Below are 7,349 nucleotides of genomic sequence, written 5' to 3' on the forward strand. Positions count from 1 at the left end.
ATGGGAAAGGCTACAGATATCTACAAGAAAATTGGAGATATCAAGGGAATATTTTTATATAAAGAGGGGCACAATAAAGGGGAAAAAATGGTAGAGACCTTACAGAAGCAGAAGAGGTTAAGAAGAGATGGCAAGAACACACAGAAGAACTATACAAGAAATATATTATTGATGGGGGCAGATGGTAATTGAAGATACCGAATATACTGTTGGAATTAGGATGTGATGTTACCCTAACATGGGTAATGGAATTCACAATCCAGTTGAGAGACATTACAGAAGATATCATATGGATTACAAATTTAAAGCCAATTGAGGATTTTATATATATATGTAAATAATTTTTTTTTAGTGGAATGGGCAGAAGAATAAAGATATTGAAAATATTATGTATGTATGTGCAGAAAGATATGGAGATCTGGAAAAAACTGCAGCTGTCTCTACTTGGAAGAATAGCAGCAGTTAAGATGAACATTTTGCCAAGATTTCTGTTTCTGTTTCAAATGATTCCGGTGCTTAAAAGTGATAAACAACTGAAAGAGTGGCAAAGTGGAGTGAATAAGTTTGTTTGGAACGAGAAAAAGCCGAGAGTGAAATTAAAAATTATGCAAGATGTTCCAGAACGGGGAGGTCTTAAACTTCCAAATCTACAGTTATATTATGAAGCAGCAGCTTTATCTCAAGCAAATGATTGGTTTGGAAGGAAAAAGACTGGAATATTGATTATAGAAAGTTTTGATCTTGAATTTGGATGGCATGCTTACTTATTTTATGAAAATAAAGTGGACAAAGTATTTAAAAGTCATATACTTAGAGACTCCCTGATGAGAGTTTGGAAGAAGCACCGACTTAAATGGGATTATAAAATACCGCTATGGCTGGATCTTGGTCATATTATTTGGAATACAAATATAATGTCACTCGGGGGGGTTTTATACAAAGAGGTTCTTTTTACAGATGCGGGCAGATGGCAGTTGAAGACATTGGAGACACTGTTGGACGAAGGGATTAACTTAACTTGGTTACAGTATAATCAACTTCAATTGAGATGGAAAGAGGACCAAAAAACTGGTATTATGTTGCATGAGGAAGAACTGGTTAGACATATAAAAGAGAAAGGTCCAATGCATATTAAAAGGCTTTATAATGTCTTGTTAGAAAGAGATTCAGAAACTGAATTGGTTAAAGATTGTATGATTAAGTGGGCACAGAATTTTGAAGAACCAGTGATGTTGGATACATGGGAAAAAATTTGGGTTCAGAATGTTAAATTTACACAGTCACAGAATTTGAGGGAAAATTTTTATAAAATGTTTTATAGATGGCATTTAGACCCTAAGAAATTATCATGCATGTACCCTAATGTTCAGCCAAAATGTTGGAGATGTGATTGTTTAGATGCTACATATTATCATGTCTGGTGGACTTGCAAGGAAGTTAAAGCTTTTTGGATAAAAATTTGGTGGGTTATGCAGAATGTTTTGAAGAAAAAAATTCAATTTTCTCCACAATTGTTTTTATTGGGTATAGTTAAGGGGTTTACATTGGGTGAAACAAAGTTGATATTGTACATGATAACAGCAACGAGATTATTGATAGGTAAATACTGGAAAAATGAAGCTTTGCCCACTATCGAGGAATGGACTTTGAAGATGGCCAGTTTTGCAGAGATGGCGAAGATTTCAGCATATTTAAAAGATTGTTCACAAGAGACTTATGAATGGGAATGGAAAAAGTGGATAGATTATGTCCAGAACAAATATCAAACCAGGAAGTATCAAATAGCTTTTATTTGAAAATGTTAGATTAAGATAGAAATATTTTAATGCAATGAAGATGAAAAACTATAAGGGGGATGGAGGGGTTCAAGTTTTATACAAAGGGGGTTTTTTCTCTTGATCTGAGTATATTGTGTGGAAGTCCGGGGGGAGGGGAGGGTTAGGGAGGGTTAGGGAGGATGAGGTTGGGAAGTTTGGGGTGGGTTGAGGGGGGGGGGAAAGGGGTGAAAATGTAATTGTAAAACTTTTGCAATAAAAAAAAAAAAGAAAGAAAATATTATGTATGTAGACCTGTAGGAAAGTGGATCGAGATAGGTTAGCTTACTGATTGTTTAGCTTAGGAAAAGGGATGTTATGTTATATCAATATACATAAAAGATTTGAATTAAGAGATATATGTATGGGGGAGGAGGAAATGGATAGATTATGAGCTGAAATTGCTAAATTAGGATTTATTATATAGTTTTATAGCTGAATGTTGCTTTGAATGTTGCTTTGAAATGTATAGTATAAGGGGGAAATAATGATATTGTTAGAAGGATTTATTATATAATTTTACAGTTGAATGTTGCTTTGAAATGTATAGTATAAGGGGGATATAATAATATTGTTAGAAAGAAAGGGTCAGTATATGGGGGGTGGAATAAAAGGATGGTAAAGTATTATATAATCTGTTATTAACTTGGGTTTTATTTTGGAGAAGCCACAGGGGGAGGGGAGGGGGAGGGGGGGGTTAGGGAAGAGGGGGGAAAAGGGGGGGGGGAATTTGTATTTGAAAAACTTTTTCAATTAAAAAAAAAAGAAATATCTTAATGTCCCTGATAACCACGATGGTGTGATCGCTGGCCTCATGTCAAACATCCTGGAATGTGAAGTCAAATGAGTCTTAGGAAGTATTACCAAGTATTCCAGCTGAGCTATTTAAAATCCTAAAAAATGATGCTGTTAAAATGCTGCGCTCAATATGCCAGCAAATTTGGAAAACTGAATGGCAACAAGATTGGAAAAGGTCAATCCAAAGAATGTTCAAACTTCCATACAATTACGCTCATTTCACATGCTAGCCAGATTATGCTCAAAATCATACAAGCTAGGCTTCAGTAATATGGGAACCAAGAATTACCAGAAGTACAAGCTGGGTTTCGAAGAGGCAGAGAAATGGAAAGTCAAATGGCCAATACTCGCTGGATTATGGCAAAAGCAAGAGAGTTCCAAAAAAACATCTACTTCTGGTTCATTGACCATACTCAAGCCTTTGATTGTGTAGCTCACAACAAACTCTCCAGGGACAGTATCTGGAATCAGCAGGCATCTGAATTAACAGTTGATTCAAAACCCTGACAACCTCTGCACCAGTGGTGGGTTGCCCCCGGTTCCTACCGGTTCTATAGAACCGGTAGAAAAGCCGGTGGGAGGCTCCGCCCACTGACCCTGACATCATCAAAATGCTTCTGCGCATCACAGAAGCTTCCCCACATGCGCAGAATCGGCCCCGCTGCGAACCGGTAGTAAAGGTAATTAGAACCCACCCCTGCTCTGCATCCTAGGTATATACATGTATATACAAATGAAGGTGGATTTCCTGTCCTATCCTCTACATGATAGCCCTTCTCCATTCCCGAGAAATGGAATATGGGAAAGAAAACAGTTGGGGCAATCTATCTGCAAAAGTTTAGTTACATACTTATATTTACATCTAATTCACTAATTTAATTTATTTAGTTTTGCTCTAAAATCATGTTTATGTTTTATTGATTACTATTAGACATTAAGATTGACTCTGTTTAGAGAGGGGTGTCAAACAAGATTTCATTAAAGGCCACATTAGGGTTGTGTTTGACCTTGGAAGGGAGCAGGTGGGTGTGGCCAGCTTGACATCACTCATGTCGGGTGGCCCATGTGGTGGCCAAGTGCTAAGGCAAGACTTCCTTCAGACCCTCCCTCCCTCTCATTGTAATCTCCTTCCTTCCTTCCTTCCCCCCTCCGTCCCTCCCTCCCTCCTCCCTTACTTCTCTTCTTTTTCCTTCCCTCTTCAATCTCCTTTCTTCTTCCTTTCCCTCTTTCCTTCATTTTCCTTCCTTGGTCTCTTCCTATCTTTCCTTCTTTTTCTTTGTCTTTCCTCTTTCCCTTTCTCCTTTCCTGCCCCATCTTAGATGCTCAAATGCAAAAGGGGAACCATTTCTCCTTTGGTTTTGTTTTTAGTTTGTTTTACTAACTGTCTGCCAGCAGAGACCTGCAGGAGGCCATCTCAGCCGAAAACGGGCTGCGAGGGGCTGCATACGGCCCTCCTGAGCTCAGTTTTCACTGGCAGAGGCACCGCGGGCCGGTCCTTTGCTGTTTCCAGGGCAGCGTCACGGGCCAGATATAAGTACCCTGTGGATTGGATCTGGCCCGTGGGCTTGAGTTTGACACCCCTGTTTTAGAAAATCTGAATTAAATATGTAAATGAAATTACATACTGCCCACCTCTCAGCTTTAATGCTTTTTTTCAAATTTTCTTCTAAGGTAATATCGATTTGCTTCTTTTTAAGACCTATATATGCTAGATGCCTTAAAGGACATTGTCAGTCAAAATTGGTGACCATCAACCTATGGACAAAATCTGTCTCGGTGCAAAGCAGGTTCCACTGTCTCCAAAAGAGAGAGGACTACTATTCCCCAGACTCCTACAATATCCTTCATGTTTCATTATAGTTTCCCAAAGATACAGTATTGGCTTTATTTGATCATGTTGATTATAAATGATGGTCATCAGCTTCTCTGATTGTTTTCTATAAAGCACTCAAAGAATAAATCAATAAAATAAATCATGCAGCAAACATAAGGCATTATTTAGTCATGCTGCTAAAAAAAGAATCAATTGAGAACTACAAATGCATCTTGCTATTTTTCTTTTTTACTCAACACCCACAACACACACACACACACACACACACACACACACACACACATATACACATACAAGTACACACTCACACATATTTTAAATACATGATACACATGAAAACAGTATCTCTTCTCTCATGATTTTTAGCTCTTCTTTTATAAAGGTATTTTTTTAGTTTGCTTACCATCAGTGAACCAATAGAGAAGTCTGATAATGCATACCCATATCTCCCTTGTCCAACCTGTTGCTACTGGAATAAAAATTGGATACTTTGAGGTCTTCCAGACATCTTCCTTATCAGCTAAAGTGAAGAAAGAAAGTTATTTTAAACTCCTTCCTGGTACGTTAGGCAAGAGGTTTAAAATTTTGTGTCCACAATGTTACAATGGGATGAGAATACTCTCATGCATAATCTTCATAATTGGGCCAAGGGGAGGAGGAACCATGTGTATCTGTGTAAAATAAGAATACTGTATGTAACTAGTTGTGTTAAGCATGATGCATCTTTGTTTTAAATATGCCTCATATTATGTGCAAAGCTATCTATATACCAGAGATTTTGCATGGGACTTGAACAGTGATGGGATTCAGCCAGTTCACACCACTTTGGGAGAACTGGTTGTTAACTTTCTGAGCGGTTTGGCAAACTGGTTGTTGGAAGAAATTATTAGGGCAGAGAACCAGTTGTTAAATTACCTGAATCCCACCACTGGACTTGAAGTAAAAAAGACAGTTGCTGCTCCTTCTATACTTTCTATAGACTTGGTTAGGTAGTAAGTAAATAGGCCTGTAAATTTATAGGATACTAGTAAGAGTAAAGAATTATATTAGCTGAGCAATAGAAGGCACAACACAAACAGTTTTGTCCTTGTTTGATAGGTGGATTGAAGAAGCTGGAGACAGGCTTCAGACAACAGCTCTTCATTCAGCAACTATTTACAATCCAGCAGCCAGCCACTCAAACAGCCTGGGAAACCAGCCAATCACATTGTCTGGGAAACCAGCCAATCACATTTAAGGATTCTTCCCGCTCAAACAGTGGACCAGAGGGAAAACTATCCTGTCAATATCTAACAGTCCTTATCAAGATTCTTCAGGCATAGATACCTTCTTTACTAGATGTTCTATGTTCAACTTTAACAGGATTTAAACATGCCTTGCACCTGATGACTTTATAATACATTTAACTTTAAAGTTATACTGACCTGACTGTCAGTAGCTTGCGGGAAGGGAAGTTTTGTATGCAGGTATCCCATTAAAGATATGTTGGAAGAAATGTCCATCTGGGTTCAGTTCCAAGTGGGGAGAAAGACACCGAAAACATGGAGGCTGATTGGAAAGATGGTTTAATAGTGGACAGGACCACATGGTTTGAGGTCCTGGGCAATCAAGCACATGGGTGAGAGAGAGAGAAAGAGATATTTATACCCTCTCTTGGGCTTTGAACTTGTATTGGAAGAAATATCCATCTGGTTTCAGTTCCAAGTGGGGAGAAAGACACTGGAAACGTGGAGACTGCTTGGAAAGATGGTTTAATGATGGACAGGACCACATGGGTTTTTGGGTCCTGGGCAAAAAAGAGCACATGGAGTGGAGAGAGGGATATATTTATACACTCTCTTCGGCCCTGCCTTAGACTTTCCTGTTTCCTGTACAAGAGATGTATCCCATTGCTGTCAGACTTCCAGGAGGAGTGGGTCTTAGCTAACTTTGTAGGCTGACTGTGTCCCAGGCCTGGTTGAATCTTGCTGGGTGATGATGTAATGAAGGGGCTCTGGGCAATTCCTATTATGGCTTAATGGCTTTGTCCTGGTTTGGATCCTGAGTGAGGGCTAATCCTATCATATCCTAAAGGCCATTCTTTTGCGTTGTAGATAAGCTGGCCCAGCCTTTTGTCTTGTAAATAACCAAAGAATCTGCTGGGGTTGATTTTCTGTTTTAAGATTTTTATTTCTCTTTTAGGAGAAATATTCTGCTTTTTTAATATTTCCTAGAATATTTTATTTTCCTAGAAGAGGGGTGGGTGCTAACCTCCTACAATCCCCCAAATATGTGGGTGGAACACACATCTTATTGTCAAAAGATTAAAAAAATTGAACAGATCAGCGAGACTTGATGGGTACTTTTAATTTTTCTGGTGCAAAGGGGAAGGCATTGAGAGAGACAGCAGAAAAGGATTCCTTCAGTGGCTCCGAAAAGGAGAGCTTTCAACCATGAATGTCTGGCAGGCAGGGCAAAAGTTTTGGAAAGAAATTTACAGTATCCAATTTCTATGCCAATTATTTTCAGATGTTTGATGTTACTTTCTGTGAGCTTCCAGTCAGGTTTCAAGCAAGCACAAGTCCCAAAATTCTTCACAGCCATAGTTTTCCTTTAAATTACAGGCTGTCCATTTCCAAGGGTTGGTTACTGAACCTGCCTTAGCTCTTACTTTAGTGCATCCAGGATTTGTGAGTCTAAATTGAGGTTAGCCAGTGTGCAATCCAGACTTTTTAGTATTTTTAAAATTACACACAATGAGCCCTGGGACTCCTACTCATGAGACCACCAGTGCAACATATCCTGCTTTACCAGGCAACTGGGCAGCATCCAGGCTCTTTTGGTAGACCAGGGTAGACCAAGGTAGACCTTTCTACGGTTAGGAAATGCACAGAGGGAGCAAGATCCAGCTGTAATTGGGAGAA

At 38.9% G+C, this 7,349-nt stretch overlaps 1 long non-coding RNA gene across 1 annotated transcript; it reads left to right on the top strand.

Annotated features, from left to right (window-relative positions):
* The first annotated feature begins 3,225 nt into the window (after nucleotides 1–3,225).
* Nucleotides 3,226–5,945, top strand: LOC117655872 (uncharacterized). The gene is made up of 2 exons (XR_004588815.1): nucleotides 3,226–3,292; nucleotides 5,545–5,945. It is a non-coding gene; the product is annotated as an uncharacterized LOC117655872 (long non-coding RNA).
* The last annotated feature ends 1,404 nt before the right edge of the window (nucleotides 5,946–7,349 follow it).

Source organism: Pantherophis guttatus, chromosome 7, assembly GCF_059756535.1.
Source record: "Pantherophis guttatus breed Tessera chromosome 7, ASM5975653v1, whole genome shotgun sequence".
NCBI classification, from domain to species: domain Eukaryota; kingdom Metazoa; phylum Chordata; class Lepidosauria; order Squamata; family Colubridae; genus Pantherophis; species Pantherophis guttatus.